General features: G+C 38.8%; 1 non-coding gene across 1 annotated transcript; it reads right to left on the bottom strand.

Moving 5' to 3' along the window:
* Positions 1-8,002: 8,002 nt before the first annotated feature.
* On the bottom strand, positions 8,003-8,110 carry LOC112773986 (small nucleolar RNA R71). The gene has a single exon (XR_003188502.1). It is a non-coding gene; the product is annotated as a small nucleolar RNA R71 (small nucleolar RNA).
* Positions 8,111-8,556: the final 446 nt, after the last annotated feature.

Here is an 8,556-nt window from a genome sequence, read left to right as displayed (position 1 = left end):
TTAGAATGGACAATCCTGGATATATTCTATGATGGTCTGTCTGAATTATCTAAGATGTCATTGGACCATTCTGTAGGTGGATCTATTCACCTAAAGAAAATGCCTGCAGAAGCTCAGGAACTCATTGACATGGTTGCAAATAACCAGTTCATGTACACTTCTGAAAGGAATCCTGTGAGTAATGAGACGCCTCTGAGGAAGGCAGTTCTTGAAATTGATGCTCTGAATGCCATATTGGCTCAGAATAAAATATTGACTCAGCAAGTCAATATGATCTCTCAGAGTCTGAATGGATTGAAGGAATCATCTAACAGTACTATAGAGGCATCTTCTGAAGAAGAAGCTTATGATCCTGAGAACCCTGTAATAGCAGAGGTGAATTACATGGGTGAACCCTATGGAAACACCTATAATCCCTCATGGAGAAATCATCCAAATTTCTCATGGAAGGATCAAAAAAAGCCTCAACAAGGCTTTAATAATGGTGGAAGAAACAGGTTTAGCAATAGCAAACCTTTTCCATCATCCACTCAGCAACAGACAGAGAATTCTGAGCAGAATCTATCTAGCTTAGCAAATATAGTCTCTGATCTATCTAAGGCCACTGTGAGTTTCATGAATGAAACAAGGTCCTCCATTAGAAATTTGGAGGCACAAGTGGGCCAGCTGAGTAAAAGGGTCACTGAAACTCCTCCTAGTACTCTCCCAAGCAATACAGAAGAAAATCCAAAGAGAGAGTGCAAGGCCGTTGATTTGACCATCATGGCCGAACCTACAAGGGAGGAGGAGGACGTGAATCCTAGTGAGGAAGACCTCCTGGGACGTTCAGTGACCAATAAGGAGTTTCTCTTTGAGGAACCAAAGGAATCTGAGGCTCATCTAAAGACCATAGAGATTCCATTAAACCTCCTTTTACCATTCATGAGCTCTAATGACTATTCATCTTCTGAAGAAGATGAAGACATTGCTGAAGAGCAAGTTGCTCAATATTTAGGAGCAATCATGAAGCAGAATGCTAAATTATTTAGTAATGAGACTTGGGAGGATGAACCTCCATTGCTCATCAAGGAACTAAATGCCTTGGTTCAGCAAACTCTACCTCAAAAGAAACAGGATCCTAGTAAATTCCCAATTCCCTGTAACATAGGCACCATGACCTTTGAGAAGGCTGTGTGTGACCTGGGGTCAGGAATAAACTTAATGCCACTCTCTGTAATGGAGAAACTTGGGATCTTTGAGGTGCAAGCTGCCAGAATCTCATTAGAGATGGCAGACAACTCAAGAAGACAGGCTTATGGACAAGTAGAGGACGTATTAGTAAAGGTTGAAGGCCTTTACATCCCTGCTGATTTCATAATCCTAGACACTGGGAAGGATGAGGATGAATCCATCATCCTTGGAAGACCCTTCCTAGCCACAGCAAAAGCTGTGATTGATGTGGACAGAGGAGAATTAGTCCTTCAACTGAATGAGGATAACCTTGTGTTTAAGGCTCAAATATCTCCTTCTGTAACCATGGAGAGGAAGCATGAAAAGCTTCTCTCACTACAGAGTCAACCAAAGCCCCCACAATCAAACTCTAAGTTTGGTGTTGAACCTCCACATTCAAACTCTAAGTTTGGTGTTGGGAGGTTCCAACCTTGCTCTGACTATCTGTGAGACTCCATGAGAGCTCACTGTCAAGGTATTAACATTAAAGAAGTGCTTGTTGGGAGGCAACCCAATGTTAATTAATTATATCTATTTTATTTTCCTTTTGTTATTTCGTGTTTTATTAGGTTGATGATCATGTGGAGTCACAACAACTACTGAAAAATCAAAAATAGAATGAAAAATAGCATTAAAAATAGCACACCCTGGAGGAGGAGCATTTTGGCATTTAAACGCCAGAAACAAGCATCTGTCTGGCGTTTAACGCCAGAAACAAGCATCAACCTGGCGTTAAACGCCAGAAACAGGCTACAATTGGGCGTTTAACGCCAAAAACAGGCAACAGTCTGGCGTTAAACGCCAGTATTGCATGCAAAGGGTCTTTTACACGCCTAATTGGAGCAGGGATGTTAAGTCCTTGACCTCACTAGATCTGTGGACCCCACAGGATCCCCACAGGATCTGTGGACCCCACAGATCCCCACATCTTATTCTCACCTCTCCACCACTCACATCCATCCTCTCTTCCCTAAAAAACCCCACCTACCTCCAAAATCCAAACTCTTTTCCCTCCTAAACCCAGCCCTAATGGCCGAACCCTAAACCCCCCACTCCTATATAAACCTCTCATTCCTTCTTCATTTTCACATAACACAACCCTTTCTTTTTCCCCTTGGCCGAATACACACCTCTCTCCCTCTCCCCCATTTCTCTTCTTCTTCTCCTTCTTTCTTTCTTCTTTTGCTCGGGGATGAGCAAATATTTTAAGTTCGGTGTGGTAAAAGCATTTCTTTTTGTTTTTCCATAACCATTAATGGCACCTAAGGCCAGAGAAACCTCAAGAAAGAGGAAAGGGAAGGCAATTGCTTCCACCTCTGAGTCATGGGAGATGGAGAGATTCATCTCAAAGGTCCATCAAGACCACTTCTATGAAGTTGTGGCCAAGAAGAAAGTGATCCCTAAGGTTCCTTTCAAGCTCAAAAAGAATGAGTATCTGGAGATCCGACATGAGATCCGAAGATGAGGTTGGGAAGTTCTCACCAACCCCATTCAACAAGTCGGCATCTTAATGGTTCAAAAGTTCTATGCAAACGCATGGATCACTAGGAACCATGATCAAAGTGTGAACCTGAATCCAAAGCATTGGCTTACCATGGTTCGGGGGAAATACTTAGATTTCAGTCTGAAAAATGTAAGGCTGGCGTTCAACTTGCCAATGACGGAAGAAAACGCACGTCTCTACACTAGAAGGGTCAACTTTGATCAAAGGTTGGACCAAGTCCTCATGGACATATGTGTGGAAGGAGCTCAATGGAAAGTTTACTCAAGAGGCAAGCCGGTTCAATTGAGAAGACTGGACCTTAAGCCTGTAGCTAGAGGATGGTTGGAGTTTATTCATCGCTCAATCATTCCTACTAGCAACCAGTCTGAAGTTACTATAGATCGGGCCATCATGATCCATAGTATCATGATTGGGGAGGAAGTGGAAGTTCATGAGATCATACCTCAAGAACAATACAAGGTGGCTGACAAGTCCTCTACTTTGGCAAGGTTAGCCTTTCCTCACCTCATTTGCCACCTCTGCAATTCGGCTGGAATTGACATAGAGGGAGACATCCTCATTGAAGAGGACAAGCCCATCACTAAGAAAAGGATGGAGCAAACAAGAGATCATGGATCTCAACAAGAGCATGAGGAAATTCCTCACCATGAAATCCCTGAGATGCCAGAAGGGATGCACTTTCCTCCACAAAACTATTGGGAGCAAATCAACACCTCCCTAGGAGAATTAAGTTCCAACATGGGACAACTAAGGGTGGAGCATCAAGAGCACTCCATCATCCTCCATAAGATTAGAGTAGATCAAAGAGCCATGAGGGAGGAGCAACAAAGGCAAGGAAGAGACATAGAGGAGCTCAAGAGCACCATTGGTTCTTCAAGAAGAGGAAGACGCCACCCTCACTAAGGTGGACCCGTTCCTTAATCTCCTTGTTCTTATTTTCCTATTTTTCGTTTACTATGCTTTATGTTTATGTTTGTGTCTTATTACATGATCATTAGTATTTAAGTGTCTATGCCTTAAAGTTATGAATGTCCTATGAATCCATCACCTCTCTCAAAGGAAAAATGTTTTAATTACAAAAGAACAAGAAGTACAGGGTTTCGAAATCATCCTTGAAACTAGTTTAATTATTTTGATGTGGTGACAATACTTTTTGTTTTCTGAATGAATGCTTGAACAGTGCATATGTGATGAGCGGATAATTTATACGTTTTTTGGCATTGTTTTTAGTATGTTTTTAGTAGGATCTAGTTACTTTTAGGGATGTTTTCATTAGTTTTTATGTTAAATTCACATTTCTGGACTTTACTATGAGTTTGTGTGTTTTTCTGTGATTTCAGGTATTTTCTGGCTGAAATTGAGGGACTTGAGCAAAAATCAGATTCAGAGGTTGAAGAAGGACTGCTGATGCTGTTGGATTCTGACCTCCCTGCACTCAAAATAGATTTTCTGGAGCTACAGAACTTGAAATGGTGCGCTTCCAATTGCGTTGGAAAGTAGATATCCAGGGCTTTCCAGAAATATATAATAGTCCATACTTTAGCCAAGAATAGACAATGTAAACTGGCGTTCAACGCCAGCTTTCTGCCCAAATCTGGCGTCCAGCGCCAGAAAAGGAGCCAAAACCAGAGTTGAACGCCCAAACTGGCACAAAAACTGGCGTTCAACTCCAAGAAGGACCTCTACACGTGCAAAACTCAAGCTCAGCCCAAGCACACACCAAGTGGGCCCCGGAAGTGGATTTATACATCAATTACTTACTCATGTAAACCCTAGTAGCTAGTTTATTATAAATAGGACATTTTACTAGTCTTTTTGACCATCTTGGATCCTGGATTGTATTTTGATCCTGTGATCACGTTTTAGGGGGTTGGCCATCTCGGCCATGCCTGGACCTTTCACTTATGTATTTTCAACGGTAGAGTTTCTACACTCCATAGATTAAGGTGTGGAGCTCTGCTGTTCCTCAAAGATTAATGCAAAGTACTACTGTTTTCTATTCAATTCTTCTTATTTCGCTTCTAAGATATCCATTCGCACCCATGAACATGATGAAGGTGATGATTATGTATGACGCTTATCACCATCTCCCCTATGAACACGTGCCTGACAAACACTTCCGTTCTACATGAAATAAGCTAGAATGAATATCTCTTATATCTCTTAACCAGAATCTTCGTGGCGTAAGCTAGAATGATGGCGGCATTCAAGAGAATCCGGAAAGTCTAAACCTTGTCTGTGGTATTCCGAGTAGGATTCAATGATTGAATGACTGTGACGAGCTTCAAACTCGCGAGTGCTGGGCGTTAGTGACAGACGCAAAAGGAGGGTGAATCCTATTCCAACATGATCGAGAACCGACAGATGAATAGCCGTGCCGTGACAGGGTGCGTGAGCATATTATTCACTGAGAGGAGGGGATGTAGCCACTGTCAACGGTGATGCCCTTGCATACAGCCAGCCATGGAAAGGAGTAAGACTGATTGGATGAAGATAGCAGGAAAGCAGAGATCCAGAGGAACAAACGCATCTCCATTCGCTTATCTGAAATTCCTACCAATGATTTACATAAGTACCTCTATCCCTATTCTATTATATATTATTCGAAAACACAATCACCATTTTATATCTGCCTGACTGAGATTTACAAGGTGACTATAGCTTGCTTCATACCAACAATCTCCGTGGGATTCGACCCTTACTCATGTAAGGTATTACTTGGACGACCCAGTGCACTTGCTGGTTAGTTGTATCGAAGTTGTGAACCATGGTATTGGCACCAAGTTCTTGGCGCCATTGCCAAGGAAAGAAAGAGCTATGAATTTTACATAATTAAAGTGTAATCACGATTACGCGTACCAAGTTGCTCACGTTGCCGGGGATTGTTCAAGCCTGGACATCACAATTTCGTGCACCAAGTTTTTGGCGCCGTTGCCGGGGATTGTTCGAGTTTGGACAACTGACGGCTCATCTTGTTGCTCAGATTAGGTAATTTTCTTTTTGTTTTGTTTTCAAAAATCTTTCAAAAATATTTTCAAAAATCTCTCATCTGTTTTCGAAAAAAAAAATAAAAATGTTTTCAAAAATTTTATTCAAGATTTTTAAGAATGAATTCTAGTGTTTCATGAAGCATGTAAAGCCTGGCTGGCTGTAAAGCCATGTCTAAATTTATTTGGACTGAGGCTTGCACTTTGTTATCAAGAGCAATATACTCTCGTGTTAAATGCTGAAGCTTGGCTGGCCATTGGCCATGTCTAGTGTTTTGGACTGGAGCTTTCTTTGAAAAGCTTGGCTGGCTAGTGAGCCATGTCTAATTCCTGGACTGAAGCTTTAGACTAAGAATGCAAGATTCCTGGAATTCATATTAAAAATTTTGGAATCCTTATTTTTCTTTTTCATACAATTTTCGAAAAAAAAAATCCAAAAAAATTAGAAAATCATAAAAATAAAAAAAAAAATTCTGTTTCTTGCTTGAGTCTTGAGTCATGTTATAAGTTTGGTGTCAATTGCATATGCATCTTGCATTTTTTCGAAAATATCATGCATTCATAGTGTTCTTCATGATCTTCAAGTTGTTCTTGGTAAGTCTTCTTGTTTGATCTTGATGATTTTTTGTTTTGTGTCTTTTCATGTTTATCATATGCATTCTTGAATTCTTAGTGTCTAAGCATTAAAGAATTCTAAGTTTGGCGTCTTGCATGTTTTCTTTGCATTAAAAATTTTTCAAAAATGTATTCTTGATGTTCATCATAATCTTCATAGTGTTCTTGGTGTTCATCTTGACATTCATAGCATTCTTGCATGCATTCATTGTTTTGATCTAAAAATTTCATGCATTGCATAATTTTCATGTTTTTCATAAAAATTTCAAAAATCAAAAAAATATCTTTCCCTTTTTCTCTCATCAAATTCAAAAATTTGAGTTGACTTTTTCAAAAATTTTTAAAATCAAGTTGTTTCTTATGAGTCAAATCAAATTTTCAATTTGAAAATCTTATCTTTTTCAAAATCTTTTTCTTATTTTTATACCAAATTTTCGAAAATAACAATAACAATTAATGTTTTGATTCAAAAATTTGAAGTTTGTTACTTGCTTGTTAAGAAAGATTCAAACTTTAAGTTCTAGAATCATATCTTGTGATTTCTTATGAATCAAATCATTAATTGAGATTTAAAAAAAAAAATCAAATCTTTTTCAAAACTAATTTCAATCATATCTTTTCAAAAATATCTTCTTATCTTATCTTTTTCAAAAATATCTTTTCAAAATATCTTTTCTAACTTCCTAACTTCTTATCTTTTCAAAATTTGTTTCAACTAACTAACTAACTTTTTTGTTTGTTTCTTATCTTTTTCAAAACTACCTAACTAACTCTCTCTCTCTAATTTTCAAAAATATCTTCCCTCTTTTTCAAAAATTTCTTTTTTATTAACTAATTATTTTTATTTTTTATTTTTGATTTCAAAAAAAAAAATTTCGAAAATTACTAACATTTTTTCAAAAACCATTTTCGAAAATCACTAACTCTTTTTCAAAAATATTTTCGAAAATTCTCCCTCTCCCATCTCATTCTATTTATTCATTCATATCCTAACATCTCATCTCACATATCTAGCCTCCTCACAGTTGTGTTTCTTCCATTATATTACATTCTTTGTCTCCCCCTTTTCTTCTACTCACACAGGGATCCCTATACTGTGGTATAAAGGATCTCTATTATTATTATTATTTTTCTGTGCCTTCTTCTTTGTCATATGAGCAGGAGCAAGGATAAGAACATTCTTGTGGAAGCAGATCCAGAACCTGAAAGGACTCTGAAGAAAAAATTAAGAGAAGCTAAAATACAACAATCCAGAGATAACCTTTCAGAAATTTTCGAACAGGCAGAAGAAATGGCAGCCGAAAATAATAATAATGTAAGGAAGATGCTTGGTGACTTTACTGCACCTAATTCCAATCTACATGGAAGAAGCATCTCCATTCCTACCATTGGAGCAAACAACTTTGAGCTGAAACCTCAATTAGTTTCTCTGATGCAGCAGAACTGCAAGTTTCATGGACTTCCATCTGAAGATCCTTTTCAGTTCTTAACTGAATTCTTGCAGATATGTGATACTGTTAAGACTAATGGAGTAGATCCTGAAGTCTACAGGCTCATGCTTTTCCCTTTTGCTGTAAGAGACAGAGTTAGATTATGGTTGGATTCTCAACCCAAAGACAGCCTGAACTCTTGGGATAAGCTGGTCACGGCTTTCTTAGCCAAGTACTTTCCTCCTCAAAAGCTGAGCAAGCTTAGAGCTGATGTTCAAACCTTCAGACAAAAAGAAGGTGAATCCCTCTATGAAGCTTGGGAAAGATACAAACAGTTGACCAAAAAGTGTCCTTCTGACATGCTTTCAGAATGGACCATCCTGGATATATTCTATGATGGTTTATCTGAGCTATCAAAGATGTCACTGGACACTTCTGCAGGTGGATCCATTCACCTAAAGAAAACGCCTGCAGAAGCTCAAGAACTCATTGACATGGTTGCTAATAACCAGTTCATGTACACTTCTGAAAGGAATCCTGTGAGTAATGGGACGCCTATGAAGAAGGGAGTTCTTGAGGTTGATACTCTGAATGCCATATTGGCGCAGAATAAAATATTGACTAAGCAAGTCAATATGATCTCTCAGAGTCTGCATGGAATGCAAGCTGCATCCAACAGTACTCAAGAGGCATCTTCTGAAGAAGAAGCTTATGATCCTGAGAACCCTGCAATGGCAGAGGTAAATTACTTAGGTGAACCTTATGGAAACACCTATAACTCAACATGGAGAAATCATCCAAATTTCTCATG

The sequence above is a fragment of the Arachis hypogaea genome, chromosome 18 (genome assembly GCF_003086295.3).
Source record: "Arachis hypogaea cultivar Tifrunner chromosome 18, arahy.Tifrunner.gnm2.J5K5, whole genome shotgun sequence".
NCBI lineage: Eukaryota > Viridiplantae > Streptophyta > Magnoliopsida > Fabales > Fabaceae > Arachis > Arachis hypogaea.
The sequence above is the reverse complement of the archived record's forward strand: the minus strand, read 5'-3'. Positions and strand labels throughout refer to the sequence as shown.